The sequence below is a fragment of the Phoxinus phoxinus genome, assembly GCF_949152265.1.
Source record: "Phoxinus phoxinus genome assembly, chromosome: 13".
Classification (NCBI taxonomy): domain Eukaryota; kingdom Metazoa; phylum Chordata; class Actinopteri; order Cypriniformes; family Leuciscidae; genus Phoxinus; species Phoxinus phoxinus.
In genome coordinates this window covers 27,336,794-27,357,085 of record NC_136888.1, presented here as the reverse complement: position 1 = coordinate 27,357,085, position 20,292 = coordinate 27,336,794, and positions in this window count along the sequence as shown.

Here is a 20,292-nt window from a genome sequence, read left to right as displayed (position 1 = left end):
ATTCTGCATGACCATATTGTACATCATTTACCCAATTCCTAAACATAAAGTTTTTAATGTTGTTTATATGTCTATGTGGTGTTTTAATATGCTTTGAGATAAACCATATGCAAATTCATAAGTATTTGCTCTTTAAAACTGCAGTGACCCAAAGACAGTCTCAAAAACGTGGTTTGAAATCGCCAGTGATTCTGACATCACAAACTACCTTGCAACCAATCACGTCAACGTGTGGGCGGGCTTTAGCATTTCATTAACTGTGAAGCAGGGAGGTCTCAAGAGAAGCCAGGTTATTCCAGTATATTTTTCTGTTTATATGAAAAATAAGGTACATTCAGCAATATAGCGGGTGAATTTTGCCTGATGTATATTACGATCTTATGATGAACTAGATGCCTTTCTCCACTGACAGTTTTTCTAAGAAGGTAGCTGAAAGTTGTTTCTAAGAAGGTAGCTGTCTGACTCTGAGATGGCGAACAGGAACATGTGAACAGGTTTGTGTAACATTAGCAACACATAGCAATGCTGTTTGATAACAGCAAAATAAGGCTAATCATATTAATTACCTTTATGTGTCCGATGTTGTAAAGAGCGATACCATTGTACTGCGTTTATATCAGTAAAGCTGACCGAGTGGATCTCTGAGCTGATGTGAGTGATTGGAGACGGGGCTCATTTGCATATTCATGGTTCTGCGTATACTAAATAAAGCAAGGGTGTAGAGTTACTGTACATCCAAGCTATCTTAAGGCATGAAGAATTTTTTTCATAGGAAAAAAAAAACATTTTAATATTTAATTTTGGAGATCAAATATGAGATTTAAGGAATACAATTATTGACTGCAGGGGGACTTTAACAACTACCTTACTAACTATTAATAAGCAGTAAATTAGGAGTTTATTGAGGCAAAAGTCATAGTTGATAGTGAATATGTGTTCCCAGTAAAGTGGGAATATATACTCACTACCATTCTAAATATTTGTTTTGTTTTTTAAATAAGTCTCTTATATGCTTACCAAGGCTGCAAAATGTAATTTATTTCTGTGATGGCAAAGCTGAATTTTCAGCATCATTACTCCAGTCTTCAGTCACATGATCCTTCAGATATCATTCTAAAATGCTGATTTTGTGCTCAAGAACCATTCCTTATTATTATCAATGTTGACAAATATTTTTTGTGGAAACTGGATTTTTTTTTTTTTTTTTTTTTTTCAGAATTCTTTGATGGATAGAAAGTTGAAAAGAACAGCATTTATTTTAAATATAATTTTTTTGTAAAATTATACGTCTTTACTGTAATGCATCCATGCTGATTAAAAGCATTTTTTTTTTTTAACTGACACCAAACTTTTCAACAGAAGTTTATATACTGTCATCATATCAATTTCATTATATTCTAGTAGTAGATATTGCTTGTCTTAAGAAAACTATAGAAATGCAATAGATAGCACTTCCAGAGTATCTTTGATATGGCTTTATAAAGGAATAGTGTTGTTTTACATTACTTTTCATATTCCAGCACTGATATTAACGTGGCCATGGTTTGTTTTCTTACTCCTCAGAGAACTGAAGTTGTTCTCTCTGCTTCGACCTTGTGAATTTACAGCCTTGTTAACAGGGAGTTCCTTTGCACTAAGAAGCTTTTCATTTTAAAGCAACCACCACATTTTAAAGTTTGTACCCCGCAATTATGGACAGGAAGGGCTCCCAGTTTTCCACATTATGAGCTGCATTAAAGCAGAATCAGCTGGGCTTGCGCTGCCAGCTCTATTTTGGAGGCTGGTTTTTCATGATCAAATCTGAGTTGGCTCACTGCCTCTTTCTATTCAGCTCATTCTGTGAGCATTACACCATTACAACTGTCAGTCATTTCCCAGCATAAAAGGCTTCATTTGAAAGGCTCAATGAAAATCTCATATCTTACATGAAACAGCCTTGATTTATGTCTTTCCTTTGCTCTCTCTGAGAGGCATAACGGTCCTGCATGGCTCAGATACAGCCTTTCAACGTGCAGGCAGAGACACAGGAAATTTGTATGTTGTTTTTTCGGTCTCATGTTTTTGCTCAGTCAATATCTGCCAACAGCAGGTGGGAGGAACAAACTGCAAAAGAGGGCCACAATGGTGTAAAGTGCAGGACTCAAATTTGTGAGGGATGAATGGGTTTTATGTGTTTTTACCCAGAGTGCCTCACAGAAACGTCGTCTCTACTCTCAGACTTGAGGGGGTCTAACTGAGGGTGAAATGGAAAAAAAGATAACAAATAGCTGGAACTTCCAGCTCACCTTGAAAGCAACTTCTATTTTTAATGTTGACAGATGTCTAGGCCCTTAATTGAGACTTTATCTTTGTCATTTGCGCCTTTATTTCGCACAGTATGACTTATTAATGACAATGTGATCTGTATATTCACTACATGACTATATAATACAACTGAGACTTAATATCTCACAGTGTGACTTTAGTGTGACATATCACAATATCAACTATATCTCGTAATTGTAATTTTATATCTCACAGTGTAATACTTTTTTTCTTATTCGTAAATTATTACACTCTTTAAAATAAAGGTCATTTTTTGGTATTGATGGTTTCACAAATAACTTTTAATATCCGTTGAACCTTTCCATTGCATAAAAGGCTCTTTATTGTGGGAAAAATCTAGTTATGTTCTTCACACTAAAAAAGGGGGTTCTTCAGAGAACCCAAATTGATTCTATCATGGAAAAAATCGACGGCATTTGACGGAAATGGCTTCATGAGAATCTTCAACAAAAAGAATAAAAAGGTTTTGTCTGTATTAATGCACTTTGATATGAAAATGTAAAGATATATTTTTTAAGCTCAGTACGAAATCAAGTACATGCATTTGAGTGCATTTTAACATATCCACAAAAAATGTTTTTATTATGAGGTCGTGAGACAGAGGAAAGACATTGTATAGAGACTAAAGCATGAAGATAGTTTCCAGCACAATTCTCTGTAAAATGTTGCGCTCACAATATGTTTCTGTGTGATCAGTCTATTGTCATTAAATTAACCATCAGCTGCTCTCTCATGTTAATGTGAGGAACTGCATGGCGAAGGGGATTCAGGTTTTGGTCTAGAGAAAAAAATGATACCCCAAAAGCCCAGGGCCATCTACACCCCTGATGTGAGGGGAGTGGTACAGTCTTGTTTTGGCAGGGTTGAGTGGTTGACAGCCTGACTCTTCTACATGCTGCTGACAGAGGGGAAGAAATGCAGGTTCTCAGGTCTGTGCCAGGCAATGGAGGCCAACAACCAAACAGCTGTGATGCTCCTTTCAGAAGGCCAGACTTTATACTGCCAGGCTGCACTGCCACCATGTTCAAATCATGGCCCTGTTTCCCAGTAGCACCAGGTGCACCTAGAAAAGTCTTCTTGAAGGACGTGGAAAGAGTGTCAGTTGAGAGTTAAAGTCTCTGTTTTTAAAGCAGTTGTAAATGTGGCAAAATCCACTGAGTCAAACCCAAATGTTGTATAACGAATACGATTTAGCGCTCTTTTTGATTTCATTGCCGTTTGAGGTTTTAGATAAATGCTGCTTCGGATGGTCTTGATTAACAAGTGGTTACTAGCCGTAGCCTACACTCAAAGGATTCAAAAGATTTAGTGTAGCACTGTAACATCTTACAGATAAATCTAGCTCAAAAAATCTTGGTTTCAGGTTTAGATTTTTTTTTAGTTCTGAAACGAATTACCTTTAAAAAAATATAAAAACATAATAAATCATAAAAACTTAAGACAGTTTCATTTACATCCATTGAAGTTTATGTATTTTATTTAGGGACATTAAAAAAAAAATTGGGTCATTTTTTTAAACAATTTTCTTAACAAATTTTATGTTTGGGGGAACATTTGTTTATTTATCAATGTCATTTTATGTAAAATATATAGATTATTTTTAGGGGCATTTGTTTATTTATTCATGTCATATGTAAATGTTTATTTATTCATGTCATATGTCAACCCTTACCCTAAACCTACCCATCTCAGAAAACTTTTAGCATTTTTATATTTTCAAAAAACATCATATAATATGATTTATAAGCTGTTTTCCTCGTGGGGACCAAATTGCCATTTTGTCCCCACAATGTACCTGACACACACACACACACACACACTATAATGAATATTATATTATATTATATATCTTTATATATATTTAAAATGAAAACCATACCAATTTCGGTTATCAACTGTATCAATTTTGTTTTAGGGATCACACAGGGATCACATGGGGCACTACAATCACCGTGAGATTTTAGGGCTAACCCAATACAAATATCAGATCAGCCTCTGCTAAAACAAATCATCCAGTTTATAGGCTTAGTGTATATTGCTTATGAGCTAATTTCCCATAGAAAGGCACAGCAATTCATCTCTCAGTGTAAAACTATGAGGCATGCAGAATCACATGGATACATCAACAGTATTACCCAAGTATATCATTATTGAACTGTTTTCAAGTGGTCAATGCAAACTACATTAGCCCATTAGCCCAACAGTTGAGCTCATTGCGTGTCATGGCAGTTCGCCAGGCATAATATCATTTCAGGGGAATATTTTGTGTAATTACGTAACAATTTATTAATTGACCTTTTTGTATATGACAAGGCTTTAAACATACATTTAATTTGACAAATATGCTGGAAAATATAGTCATTGGAAAATTACCCAACAGTGCTCAACGTATGCAGTGATTTAGCCCGGCTGTGGTCAGAAAAGTGCCGTAATCTCCAAGCGCTCAGCCCACCCAATGACTTCTCTGTAAGGAATGCTTCTGTCCAAGGCTGCTAGTAATTAACCAGCATTTATTACAAGATTTATGTAGTGCGGTTGCTTTATTTTTAACCCTCTTAAGTTTATCCATACTCTTCTGACATGACATATAACAGCTGGTTTCAGCTAAAGCTATGACTTTGCACATAGGGTAGCTGGAGAATAATTGAAGGGTAATGTAAAGTTTAATAAACATGCTAAGTGATCTTGAGCCCTCTTTGTTCCAGTTCCAACATTAGTTCCCAGAGAATTCCCACATGGAACAGAACCGCACAGTTATATAATGCTCTGCAGTAGATTATCATCTGCATAAGGGCCTATGGATGCCTTTGAGAAGGTTGTGCTGATAAGGCATTTACACTTAATTTCTTTTTTTAGATGTTTAAATGAGGTGTTTTAAAAACAGTGTTCACTCGTCTTGGAAGGATTCTTTATTTTGTTGTTGCCACTGGTGGTTTACTCCACTGAACCACAGAGGATCGGCTTGGCTTTTTAAAACCGATCAACAGAAAACCTACAAATTGGTCAAAATGTATTATGTTTGTTGAACATAAAATAACAATTTGCAGAAGTACTTAGTGGGATGGGTAACTGCAAAAGAACGTGTTGTGTTTCTAATGTGGAGTGTTTGGGTAATGCCAAACATGCTGTTTAGTCTCATGACAAAAATGTATCAAATCTACAATAAGAGGGTTTGAGATTCTCTTAAATGCTTTCTGGCAAACCAAAGCTGAGATGTCATCTTGATCTCTTGTTCACAGTGGCTTTCTTTTCGCCACTTTCCAATTAAACTGTGGTGCACCCGGGAAAGAAGAAAAAAACTCTCCGATCTTGCCCACTGAAGCTTGTAACTCCTTCAGAGTTTGTCATTGGCCTGTAATCTCCTTCCATGGTCATTCAGTTTTTGAGAGCAGCCTGCTCTAGGTAAATTTACAGCCGTGCCACTTTCCATTTATTAATTATAGATGTAACTGTATAGGGATATTTAATGACTTGGAAATCATATTGTATCCATCTTCTTTCCAATGACTTTTTCACAATCAGTGGAATCCTTTTTATTTTACACAGATTACATGAAATCATTTTTTCTTCTCTAATACACCATGCACAATTAATGGCACCATTTTATTTTATACTTTTGCAACCGGCTTTTGCCGAGATAACGGCTCTGAGGTTTAGCCAGGTCCATGTTGATACACTCTCCTCTTCAGTTTTCTATAGGATTCAGGTCAGGGGACTGGAATGGCAATGGGAAAACCTTTTTTCTTTTTGCTCAGTGACCAATTTTTGTGTTGATTTTGATGTTTGTTTAGGATCATTGTCCTGATGGAAGATCCAACCCCAGTCCATTATAAGATTTCTACAGAGGCTGTCAGAGTTTGATTTTTATGTTGACATTTGATAATCCATGATGTTATGTATCTGAGCAAGATGTCCAGGACCTCTAGCAGAAAAATAGGCCACCAACATTAAAGATCCAGCAGTATACTTAATCGTACACATGGGGTATCTCTGTGTGCTTACTGCTCTCACAAGCTCTATTTTTAGTTTACCCTGACCATAGAAGCCAGTCCCGTTTGAAGTTCCAGTGTCTGACAACTGAATATGCAGGAGTTTGTTTTTGGATGAGAGCAGGGTATTTATCTTGAAACCCTCCTAAACGACTTGTGGTGATTTAGGTGCTGTTTGATTTTTAATATATATATATATTTACTTTCTGACCCCAAGACTCAACTATTTTCTGCAATTCTCCAGCTGTGATCCTTGGAGACTCCTCGCTGTGCATTAATATAGACACGTGTCCTCTTCCAGGCAGATTCATAACATTTCTTGTTGATTGGAACTTCTTAATTACTGCCCTCACACCGTGTCCTAAGTAACCAGACGCGATGCGATAAGATATAGCGACAAATAATGTGTCTGTCCACACTAGACGCGACGCGACTGCGAGTTCCGTACAAATCAATCAAAACCCACAGCCAATCAGAACAGCGTGTGGGCGAACTCTGAAACATGGAAAAGACACCTTTTATCGCATGTCGCAGCGTCGCGTCGCATGTAGTCAGGACACGGTGTTATGGTGGAAATGGGAATCTTCATTGCGTTAGCTATTTTCTTTCTATTTTGTGAAGCTCTACAACCTTTTGCTGCACATCAGAACAATATTCTTTGGTTTTACCCATTGTGATGGATGATTAAGGGAATTTGGCCTTTGAGTTACCTCGTATTTATACTCCTGTGAAACAGGAAGTCATGACTGGATCATTTCATGTTCCTAGTCCCCCTGGGCTGCGTTCCAGTCCAAAATTGTCATGCCCTTCACTTGCTAGCTTCCCTCCGTCTCGTTCACTCGTATATAGGTGTGTTTGGGTTGTTTTAAATAAATAAAAAATTATAATTAATATATCATAGATGTGTTTGTTGTGGTGGTGATTAGACGTGATATTTGATGACGTCACAATCGCACTGCATTGTGGGACATATAAGTGCCTGAAGTGTACATATGAAGTAGACTTGCTCCCTCGGTCAAAATCGAGGGAACGAAGGTCTGTCCATTTAAACTTCCCACGTCCACTTCATGAAGCGAAACGCACTTCAAAATGGTGGCAGGAATTCCCAGAGGGGAAGTGCTTAGCGAAGTTCGCAAGTGCGTGTCTAAAAGTGGACTGGAACGCAGCCCAGGTGTGCTAAAAATTTTAAATATGAAGGGGAATATACTTCAGATTTACTCATAAGCATTTCTAGGAGTATACCAATAATTGTGGCCAATGTGTATTAGAGAATAACCTCCCACCCCCACATTTTTTTTTTTTTTAAATGAAAGATCAATATTAAATTAGCTCTAAAAAGGTTCAAAATTAAAGCAATTCACTCATTTTACTAATTTAAACATTCTACATATACATTGTGTGAACAGAGACAATTGGAAAATTGGATTTTGTACATTTTATTTTCATTTTTAACTATTATTATTATTAATGTTTGGCTCTATCATCTTGTTTACCCTATTGTAGAACCTAAAACATTTCTGTCCTGTGAATCTACGGGGTAGCTTCAGGTTACCTCACCAGTCAACAGCATCTAGTCCTGCTCCAGTGTGAGTGACTCACATCATCAATCAGTCTGTAGACGGCTAATGAAAAATCCAGCGGAGGGTGGAGGAGGTTTGCCTTGTTGTAACGCAGAGCCTCAGGACAAATGAAAGGAAAACAACATTACCAATGAAATCTCAGAAACCACCATTCCTCTGACAAGCTGGAACAATAAAAGCTTTCCTCAAACACGTGAAATTCATCAATTCGAGGGGAAATATTTCTTCTCCCAACATTAATCTAGGAGGGTTTTGTTCTTATTATTCATCATTAATTTCGGCGAGGTATTGCCAAGCTAACACATCTCCCTGAGTAAATGAAATGCGTCTGAAGAGTTCATTTGTATTAATGAGAGGTTGTAGCTCTGTTCGCTGCCCTTTATAACTTCCATGCTTTCAGGGCTTTAAAAGAGGCTTCACATTGTCCCCAAAGCGCCACCTGCGCACACATAGGGCAAACAGACACTGATTCAATGGCATGGAGCGGCCCAACAGGGCAGAAAGATAGCAGCTAAAGTGCTTATTTCCTTAGTCTCTTTATCCTTTCCAGCACTGTGAGATATTGACAGAAAGTCAGTTAACTCTAGCCAGTGGCAGCTGCATGGATTTTGCATAATTAATTATTTATACCAAGCCAGACACAGTAATTACCATCCAGATGAATATGATATTCTAATCAGCCACGCTTTAATTTTAATTGCCCTCCAGCATCTAACTGTCAGCGGTGGCCTGGCGTGATGAAGTGAAGACTCACCGAAGTCTATTAGACATCTGCCTGAAGACCAGTGGCTGCGCTAGCCGCTGTTTCTGCCTCTGCGCCCCAAAATCAATATGGCGAGCTTGTATGCAAGTGTATGTGCGTGTGTGCGATCTCATCCATCTCGTTATGGATTGCCATTTCTGTCACAAATGTAAACCAGTAAGAAGATTTCAAGGAATGATGTTCATCTGGTGTGGTTTGTTTTGGACTGCTTTGTAGCGAGGCGCTTTACAATAATATTCCAGTGACAGATGGTCTGTGCGAAGTATTAGCCAAACTCATATGGCAGCCGATGTATGTAGACTGAACACTAGAGGATTATTGGATTCTCTCATTCGAGGAGAGTATGGTTATTTATGCTGCATCTGATGTGAACTTTATCTTCTTCTCCTGAAATAGAGCTGAAATGCTGTTATGAGTCTTCAGCTATTCATAAATGCATATTGTGTCACATCCTGTTTACAAGTAAAACTGTTGTTTGTTTGTATGGCTATTGGTCCTACAATGTGGCTGTGGGATGAAAAATGTGAAAATTGACTCTCACTGAAAGAGATGCCAAGTAATGGCCTCAGCCGTCTTATCAGTAAGAGTAGATATGGTAATTCTGATTCCAGCAGATAAAGGCCACTGAAGTGCCTTGAAACGCGCATCATTATTCAATGCGTTGAAGTAATTTCTATTGAAACAGGAAGACAGGACAGGACATATCAAACAGCTCGTCCCCTTTTCTAAAATAGCCAATATCGTTTAGTTTAGTTTACAGCTTGGCCAGAGCCATTGAGCTTAGTAAAGGTGCAGTTTTCTCCTAATCTCCATTTCACTTTAAAATATAGCATTCTGTGCAGAATTCAAATGTCTCTGGACCGGAGCAGACTGTGCGCGCTGCGACGGTTCACGTGACACTAACATGAAACCAGACTTCATTCGCCCCAATGGAAAGCATACACTGTCTGAATCGTTCCCTATCCCCTATGTAGTGCATTATGTGCCATTCTTGTGTGAACAAGTGACAGATTTTAGCCAAAGCTTCAACGTCTATTTATAGTGTAGGGGGGCGGGACGCTTTAGACTCTAGAGAGAATTTGATTGGACAGAAAATCTGATTAGAATCTGAAGTGCAGAGTGATGCCATCAAAATCATTGATCCATATTGGCGGAAGAGAGAGACTGTAAGTTTCGAATGCTTATCTTTGTTTTTGGACCACACTAGCTTATAGATAACAGTAAGTTTAACATTGTTCATACAAAAAGCCAAAAAAAATCAATTTCGAGTTCATGGGGACTTTAACACTGAAACATTTGACACCTAGAAATGGAATTTAGATTTCAATAAAATGGAGAGTAATTAGATAATTGGCTAAAATCGCTTTCTTATTAACAACCATATTACTGGTATTAGAAAGTCAAAAGTGAAAATGTAATTCTTTATATAAAAAATTAGCAATTTTTTAATTCATAAGTCAGTTGTGATGATTTTTATGATTTGTATAATATGTGCATTTCTGATGTGCAATTGGATTTTCATTTTTGATATCTGTAGATGCAGACCAGTTGAAAGATGTGAATTCATTTAGAAATGGCCAATATTTCATTCATAACTTTCTGAGCTTTAACAGTTGGGGGACATTTCTGCTGTAAACTCCTAGCCATGTCACCTTTCTCAACCTACAGTATTTGCCAAATTATCTTTATCTACATTCATGCGGTTTCATTTACCAGATGCTTTTCCTCCAAGTTAACTATAGACTAGAGCAACCAGGTGCTTTACTCAAGTGTTCAATTTTGATAATAAGGGACTTATAACTCTTAATGTGTTGTTCCAGCAGCTCAACTGTTAGAATATAATGCTAGTGTAGCAGGGTGACTGAAACCACTTATTATGATTCCATTCACCTGTGCTTAGTTTAAGCCCCCGCCCCTTTCTTGTATGATATATGGGAGGTGTGGTTGCGACATGGTATGCGTCTTGGTATTGTCCTTGTGACGTCATCCGTGGTTGCCGCAAGCTTGGACTGTAAGCTGGCTTCCTCGTTTGCTGTGTGCTTGCTGCCCACACCTCGCAGGTATTAGTAGCCGTTTTTTTATATAACAAGAATAAATTGATTGTGGCTGGTTACTTACGTTTTGTTTTTGGTGGCATTGATAGCATGTCATTGGTAGCATGTGTTCCTGACTGAGCTGCTGTATTGCAATATGATGCGCGACTGCGAACCGGTTTGCGCGCCGGGATCACCCCGTGGTATGTAAGATTTTAGTTTTGTGTGTTAATAATTTGCTTCTGTTTTTAACATTATCTTTCTGCTCGGCAGGCTCCCCCTGCATAATTGACGGCCTCTTGGGCTATTCGTGAGAATCGAGTATCAATGCTGAACTGGGATCGCTTATAATTGCGACTGCGTCGCTGTTTTGCCTCAACGTCATCAGGATAGTAACTTTTAGTATGTTTCTGTTGCACGTACATTACTTGTAAGTATGGTGCGACTCGTCTGACTGTGCGGGCGGGCTGTCTTCTCTGGCTGCCGCCTATGGAACTCCCTTGATGTATAAATCTATATGATTAAATGTTTTTGTTTTATTTCTTTGTTTATTTCTTTGTATTTTTGATCACTGAAACCGAGTGTATTTTGGTTTCATGTGGTATTTTGAGTCCTAATTTTAGGTCAAGGGTTTGAATCCTTGAGGTATTTGACATCTTATCTTCCCTGAGCTGTATTTGTTCGTTGTGTGTTTCTTATTGTTTTCTTTGTTGCAGGAGCTGGGTGTTTCTGGAGGGTGAAGGCGAAACTGCCATCTGTGTGGTGTGCTCACACCTAGTGCTGTGTCTTCTGGTATCTAACCTTCACGTGTGTGTGTGGCTGGGTATTTGTAGTGGACTATTGGGGGGGGTATTTTCCAAATTGGCAGCCGACCCTTACCTCCAGATACCTCTGCTCCTGGTTGAGTTTCTTTAAATTCAGTGTTATGTATGTATGTGAGTGGATTCTGATCGATGGTGTTCCTTATATTTTAATGCCAGTGTAAGAGTTTTTAACTGTGAATTTCCAAATATTTATTCAACAATTACGGAGAAAATAAAGCTTTTCTACTTATATGACTCTGTCTTTTCACCCATCCAACCAAACGAACCTGTGTGCCATTAGGGCGATTTCCCTGGTTTTCCGGGGTGGCGTAGTCGATCATATTTTGCCGTTTCTGTTAAAAGTGGGGTAACCCTCACTCCATTCCTTTATACTCGCAACGCTACATTTGGCGTAGTGTCGGCAGGGTTTCCATATTTTGGTGTGTTGGGTGAGGACGTAGTTATGTATATTTAGAAAAAAAAGAAAAAAGATTTTTGCATAATTCTGTGTGTTTGTTGGTATCTTGTGTTTTTTTTTTTTGAGGCAAAACAGCGGCGTAGCTGGTGTGAACCGGATCTCCCCTGTCAGTTGGCTTCCCCGATTGGTGAGTGCATTATTATGGAGGAAAAGATTCGGCACCGTTCGACGGTGAAAAAGGAACAAAGGGGACCCAGATAAAATTATTTCTGCATTTCGAGAGTTGTATGATTGTTCTCAATCATATGGAGCACTTGTAACCAGTGTTTCTCGTCATGTAGCCGTTATGGCAGAGAACTTGTGTATCACTCGTTTCTCGTTGTGTAGCCGTCATGGCAAGGGTACTTGTAACCAGTGTTTCTCGTCATGTAGCCGTTATGGCAGAGAACTTGTGTATCACTCGTTTCTCGTTGTGTAGCCGTCATGGCAAGAGTATTTTTAACCAGTATCTCTCGTGTTTCCCGTTGTGTAGCCGTTATGGCAGAGAACTTGTGTATCACTCGTTTCTCGTTGTGTAGCCGTCATGGCAAGAGTACTTGTAACCAGTGTTTCTCGTCATGTAGCCGTTATGGCAGAGAACTTGTGTATCACTCGTTTCTCGTTAGGTAGCCGTCATGGCAAGAGTACTTGTAACCAGTATCTCTCGTATTTCCCGTTGTGTAGCCGTTATGGCAGAGAACTTGTGTATCACTCGTTTCTCGTTGTATAGCCGTCATGGCCAGAGGACTAGTAATGGGGGTCTCCCTCGGTGGTTGCTAGGTCCCCCAGCAGAGGTGAGTCTCTTGGGGCTCGGGACTAATCGTCGGGGCGACGATTCATAATGTGGGGGTGGAATGTAGCAGGGTGACTGAAACCACTTATTATGATTCCATTCACCTGTGCTTAGTTTAAGCCCCCGCCCCTTTCTTGTATGATATATGGGAGGTGTGGTTGCGACATGGTATGCGTCTTGGTATTGTCCTTGTGACGTCATCCGTGGTTGCCGCAAGCTTGGACTGTAAGCTGGCTTCCTCGTTTGCTGTGTGCTTGCTGCCCACACCTCGCAGGTATTAGTAGCCGTTTTTTTATATAACAAGAATAAATTGATTGTGGCTGGTTACTTACGTTTTGTTTTTGGTGGCATTGATAGCATGTCATTGGTAGCATGTGTTCCTGACTGAGCTGCTGTATTGCAATATGATGCGCGACTGCGAACCGGTTTGCGCGCCGGGATCACCCCGTGGTATGTAAGATTTTAGTTTTGTGTGTTAATAATTTGCTTCTGTTTTTAACATTATCTTTCTGCTCGGCAGGCTCCCCCTGCATAATTGACGGCCTCTTGGGCTATTCGTGAGAATCGAGTATCAATGCTGAACTGGGATCGCTTATAATTGCGACTGCGTCGCTGTTTTGCCTCAACGTCATCAGGATAGTAACTTTTAGTATGTTTCTGTTGCACGTACATTACTTGTAAGTATGGTGCGACTCGTCTGACTGTGCGGGCGGGCTGTCTTCTCTGGCTGCCGCCTATGGAACTCCCTTGATGTATAAATCTATATGATTAAATGTTTTTGTTTTATTTCTTTGTTTATTTCTTTGTATTTTTGATCACTGAAACCGAGTGTATTTTGGTTTCATGTGGTATTTTGAGTCCTAATTTTAGGTCAAGGGTTTGAATCCTTGAGGTATTTGACATCTTATCTTCCCTGAGCTGTATTTGTTCGTTGTGTGTTTCTTATTGTTTTCTTTGTTGCAGGAGCTGGGTGTTTCTGGAGGGTGAAGGCGAAACTGCCATCTGTGTGGTGTGCTCACACCTAGTGCTGTGTCTTCTGGTATCTAACCTTCACGTGTGTGTGTGGCTGGGTATTTGTAGTGGACTATTGGGGGGGGTATTTTCCAAATTGGCAGCCGACCCTTACCTCCAGATACCTCTGCTCCTGGTTGAGTTTCTTTAAATTCAGTGTTATGTATGTATGTGAGTGGATTCTGATCGATGGTGTTCCTTATATTTTAATGCCAGTGTAAGAGTTTTTAACTGTGAATTTCCAAATATTTATTCAACAATTACGGAGAAAATAAAGCTTTTCTACTTATATGACTCTGTCTTTTCACCCATCCAACCAAACGAACCTGTGTGCCATTAGGGCGATTTCCCTGGTTTTCCGGGGTGGCGTAGTCGATCATATTTTGCCGTTTCTGTTAAAAGTGGGGTAACCCTCACTCCATTCCTTTATACTCGCAACGCTACACTAGCAACACCAATTTCATGGGTTTGATTCTCTGAGAACAAACTTACTGATTAAATGTGAGCCTTGAATGCGCTGTAAGATCCCTTTGGACAAAACAGAGTACTTGGTAAATTAATTATTGTAAATATCCACATGTCAAGAGGTTGTTTTCCTTACCTAAGCAAGCAAAGCCTCAACCGATATGCTACCACCAGCCCAGAAGGCTCTTCCTCTGAGAATGCAGCATCAGGGTTGGCAACAAACTTGACCTTGTCTTACTAGAATCTTTCTCTCATGTGTCTGATTATTTCTGTATCTCCTTCCCACAGTCTGTCCTATTTACCGCAGCCTCTTCACTCATCAATCCACAGTCACCTTCACATTAAATCTTTGTACCCTTTCACCCATCACCCTCACCTTAGTGATTACCTCACTTCCACCATATTGACTGGTTCTCAGAAATGACAGCATGATGGAAACATCAAACCCAAAAATTACAGTCAAATCTCTTGACATCTTCTCCCCTGCAGTCACAGGACCATCTAATGCTCTTATTCCTGGCTATTTGTTTGTATAGGAAGGGGGTGTATGGGGGGAACCATGGTGTGGTTTACTTTGAAACCGTTTTCATTCAGAAAATGCTAGTAAATTTCACAAATAATTACAAAGAAATGACTAACAAGTAGCATATTGAATTAATAAAACTAAGTTGAAAGACTGAAATAGTATGTCCTGGTAAAATGTACTTCAAGAATCTGTTTTATTTATTTACTTTGACTCAAGAAACATGTGTAAATATATATAATCTGATAATTATCTCGAAATTACTTTTCAGCACTGATATGTAGAAAACGTTTATTTTACTCCACACAGATAGGCTAATAAGAATTGTATTTATAAAATATGTCCTTCCTCATTGTACTGTAAAAGATGGAAGAACTCCGAAATGATTTATGGCAGTGGACTTGTAAAAGTGTGAACTTAAAAAAAACTAAAACTTTGAACTTTGCAATAGTGAGGAATCATCTCGTTATTCTGTGTAACCACATGAAAACACTTGAAGAAGAAAAAATGGTTTGAAAGGAGTCAGCGGTGAGATTGAGTGTGCTAGCTATTGATCTTCTGCTGTAGTTCCCACTGATGGCAAACACAAAGTTGTGTGGATGACTGAAGTTTCAGCTGTTTGAGTTTTGTTAAAGCGTCTTCCACTCTTTCAGTCCACAGGAACAAAGACAGAGCTGAACTCAATGGTAATCCTGCCTTCAAGGCTTGAGCGCATAGGTCAGGAGGAAGCCGATGAAATCTCAACTATAGAGTTTGAGGAAGGTGGTATAACAGTAAAGTTTTTTTGTCACCTGTAGAATATAATGAGAAGAGGCTGTCATTCATTCGGTGAATTTAGAATTTAGGTGTTATACAGTGAGGGAAGACTTGTGGGGGGTCTCATTGTCGGATTACACAGCATTACAAGATTTTTTAGTTATAACATTATTCCTCCCCTTGTAAAATGTGCTTCCGTATATGTTTTATGTCAGTTATGCTGGTTTGAGATCACTTATAAATGTCAGAAAGGGTCTCAATGGTGGTGATCATAAATATTTGTATTCATAAATCTTAAAAAATCAAGTGTGATTAGCATTTCCGTAACATTTTTGTAACTAAAATTGTCAGGTTGGATTCCGTTTACTATGACTGAAGAGTCGTACGGCCTTTGATAATGTAATATTTTGCATCGCCTGAAGTATCTAGCATTTCATTATTTTTCTTGGTATGTTCGTTGAGTCTGATTGAAGTTCACATTGCCCTCATTAGAGCTCTGCTGCAGTAACCTTGCAATCCACCTCATTAATGGTGCTTCATTTTCAGCTGTTATTTGAAAGATCTGAATTGCAAAGATGGCTCATAAAACCTCAGTGTGAACTTAATTTGTGATCAAAAGTCCTCATGAGAAGCGTGAAAGCATGACTTGTTTCTGAGAAGATCCGGAGGGGTTTGATATAAAAAATATATATGAATTGTGTACTGTAAGTTCACTAATTTGTGGCTAATTTACATTTCACATATGTGATGCATCAAAATTTATTTCCAAATCATCACAAAGCTACTATAAATATCTTACTGATAAACAACAGAATGTCTGCAACAAAACATCAATCACTGCAACAAAAAATGACAGCCCTATATTAAAAGCACATTCAAATAGTCTTGGAGGATTTTTACCATCTTTATGTTTTATTCTTTACAACATTTATTTGTTACTTTTGAAATGCCTTTAGATCTAAATCTGTTTAAAATGTCCATCATGTTTACAGAGAGTATGTGTTTTCTGCATAGGAGTGGTTTCAGTTGTCCTTACAGTTTTTAGTTGTGTAGAATCAATTTTAGAATTAAATTATTGATAAATCAAGATTTGTTCGAACGCATATTTCACGCACAAATTCGTGCGTACGCTAGCTTAGTGAATGAGACCCATTGTTTTCAGTCGCATTTCTTAAACACAGTTTCCTTGTCTACTTGATATGATAACATTTCGAACTGTTCTGTATGACTTTTGCAGCAAACTTGTTTTGAAAGATTATGTATGTTAAACAAGACTAAAAACCTTAACATCGATGTCATTTCTGTACTCGTCACTATTTATCATGTAGCCTAATATTTATTTTCATTGCCGTGAGACACAAAATGTGTTTTCTCAGTATATACTGGATGCTGTGACTGACAAAAAGACCATAAAATACATTTTTCAGCACTCTGAAATATTACGATTGCATCAATGTTGGTTACTTGTTGAATTAGCATACAAAATACAACATCTAAGCCAATTAAAACGAATAGATATAAATCCTAATAATGAATATGTCTAAAAAGTCCAAGTTTGAATCTGTATGTTAAGTGGCAGGCTGAACTACTACAGTTAGGGGTAAAACGTCTAAACAGAGTGTTTGAGAGAAATCAATACGGTACTGCACTGCAAGCGCTGTAGTAAAAACAATAAAAAAACTTAACAGGTGCCGTTCCTCACACTTCAGGGCCTCAGCATCCCCCAAAAACTCTGATGCTCGTGTGAATGGCTCCCATTCTATAACCATTATGTGCATGTCAGTTTGTTTCCAGACTCTTTGACACAAGCTGCTGAACAGGAATGCACAAATCCCTTTGAATTCAGCAGCTCCCAGATAGTAATCTGTGCTGGGGAGAGCGTCCGCTGCCTAAATTGAGCCCTTGGAGACTACTCATCCGGAGAGAGAGCAATTATTAGAAGCTGTGGAGACCTGGAGGTGGACCCCGGATCCCATAACTTGCGTTGAAGACAAGTTAAGGACCCTTGGCCCCCATTTAAATCAGACCTGGGTTCAGTTTGTTCACAGCTGAGAAGTGTACAAAGTACACAGTGAACAACTGGCTACAGGGGTCTAGGAAAACAGTGTTCAGTTGATACAGTACATTGGTTATGTTGATATTGAGATATGTTGATAAGTCTCCGATCCTAATGAGCGAACGCACACCACATACTAATATAAATCATTAATCCAGGATGAAAGAATATAACCAAACCAGACTAGAAATTAGTCTTCTTGAAGGTGAGAAGGAAAAAAAAACTGCAAGTGCACTTCTTTCAAAACGAATCGTATTCTCTAAACGAAATAAGCAGAAGGGATTAATAACCTTCAATACATCCCTCATATCGTTCTAACCCACACAGTAAACAACCACTGTATATATTATATTCAAAGAAGATACATAATTTGTTGTTATGTCCTAATATTATCTGCCAGCTACCCATATGTTACTGGAATAATCATATTTTTCATGTTCTTATCTGTTTATACAGCACAAATCCATTCGCAAAGTAAATTAAATGAGTTCCATATAGGAGCATTTTAGTTTGCAGGGCTCTAATGTATTTCAATAGCTGACATTATTATTTCAAGCTCGGTAACTTTCTTTATTTGTCTTCATAGCTGTCGGGAAGACCGAGCGATTGCTTATCTTTCCCATTTGCATATAGAGATAATTGTAAAACGGCATGAACTAATCCACTCTTAGAACTGTATACTTGATCGTTTTTAGCTTTCAATCCATTAATGAAATTTGTTTGAGCACTGGGTTGAATCATTGCAATAATTATATGAAGGAAGCTATTATTTGAAGTTATCTCTAATTGTGGGTTTTGTGTCCCAAATTTGCATACATAAATTGCAGTAATTACGGCACAATAATTAATATGATTTGGTCAACATATTATGATGCAGAAAGTACATGAGGTACGCCTAAAGCAAAGAGATACAAATATTTGCTCTCAAGAAACCAAGACCAAGTGAATTGGTGTATAAAGTTTGCTTCTTCTTTTAAAAAATCACTCTAAATGTAAATTTCTTCACATCGCAATGCAGATATCAAGGTGATCTTGACATCTTTATTCACTACATTGGTGTAGTAGACTGTAAGTGTTGCTGTGACATATAGACTCTCAAGTTCTTGTATTAATTTTTCTGTTATCTTTTGGTATCCCATTGTAATCATGAATGAATAGATGACTTGTTTGGTAGGTGTTTTGATAAAAGAAAACGGTAATATTGTAAAATATTATTATAATTTAAAATAACCGTTTACTATTTGAATACATTTTAAAATGTATTCCATTTATTCCTCCTATTATTCCAGTCTTGAGTGTCACATGATCATTCAGAAAGCATTATAATATGCAGATCTGGTGCTCAAGAACGAGAATTCTCTGTGGATTCTATTAAACCCTGTATTTGAACTCTGAACCTTCGTCTTCGTGCACTTTATACAACACTAGTTGTGGCATATATACAGTAGTGGTTTTTAGCATTTGTTAGATCGTCTAGGTTGTTAAGTCTAAGCCTAAACTAAGTCTAAACTGGTCAAAGTCTAAAAACATGTTCATATTAAGAATGATAACTATAACAATAACTATATTTGCGTCCACACCAATGCGCAATAGTGTTCTGTTTGTTAAGAGTGCGCGCTGCAGTTATGTTGTCTCTTGCTTTAAATGCTTAAGCTCTTAAAAGCAGGTTGGATTCTGATTGCCTGACAATGTTTTTGTCGTTCATCAGCTGTCATTATAGTTGTGGTGTGGACTCTTTTACATTCTTTTACATTTAGAATGATTTTTTGTATACTTTATATCTTTTTCGTCATCCTTCTCATTATAGTTATCATCCTTGGAGTGAATGGGTCTTAACAAGCCTAATATTCTGTAATATTCAGAACCAATGAGGTTCATTCTCGTGTTACGCAGCACATTTGAGCTTCCGCATCAACCAATGAGGTTCATTCTCGTGTTACGCAGCACTTTTGAGCTTCTGCAAGAACCAATGTGGTTCATTCTCGTGTGTTATGCAGTACTTTTGAGCTTTAACAAGAGCCAATGAGGTTCATTCTCGTGTTATGCAGCACGTTTGAGCTTCTGCAAGAACCGACGAGGTTCATTCTCGTGTTACCTATAGCACATTTGAGCTTCTGCAAAAGAGGTTTGTTCTCGCGTGTCAAGCAGGTTCGGTTGAACTTCTGTATATGTCTGCTGATCAATGTTTAAATGTGAATAAAAGCCTAAATTCAATCTGTTCATCATAAAACGATCGAGTCTCTTCAGAAAATCTGGTCTAAACCACTCAATTAATATTTCAACTCAGTTTTACGACCTCTTTATTAACTTTTGGAAGCGTCAATGTTGTAGTTGCGTAGCTGTGTATGGAGAGAACAGAAAGCTCTCAGATTGTTTTTTAAAAATCTTCATTTGTGTTACGAAGATGAAGGTAAGTCTTATGGGTTTGGAAAGACATTAGGGTGAGTGATTAATGATGGAATTTTCATTTTTGGGTGAACTATCTAACTAAGTGTGATCACTTAGAAAAATAATGAAACACCTCTAACTCAATACACAGTACAGTTGAAAGTATCATTCATGTCCGTAGCACAAATGGTGTGGGATGAGTTACACGCCAGGTTTTGAAATAACTCGTAAAGTCCTTGTTAACTGGCTTGATTAGTTTTCCTCAATGTGTTTTAAAGAAATGGGACATCAGGGCAGGACATATGAGTCAATGAAGTTCCCATTCCTTCTTTTATAATATAGCCTAAAGC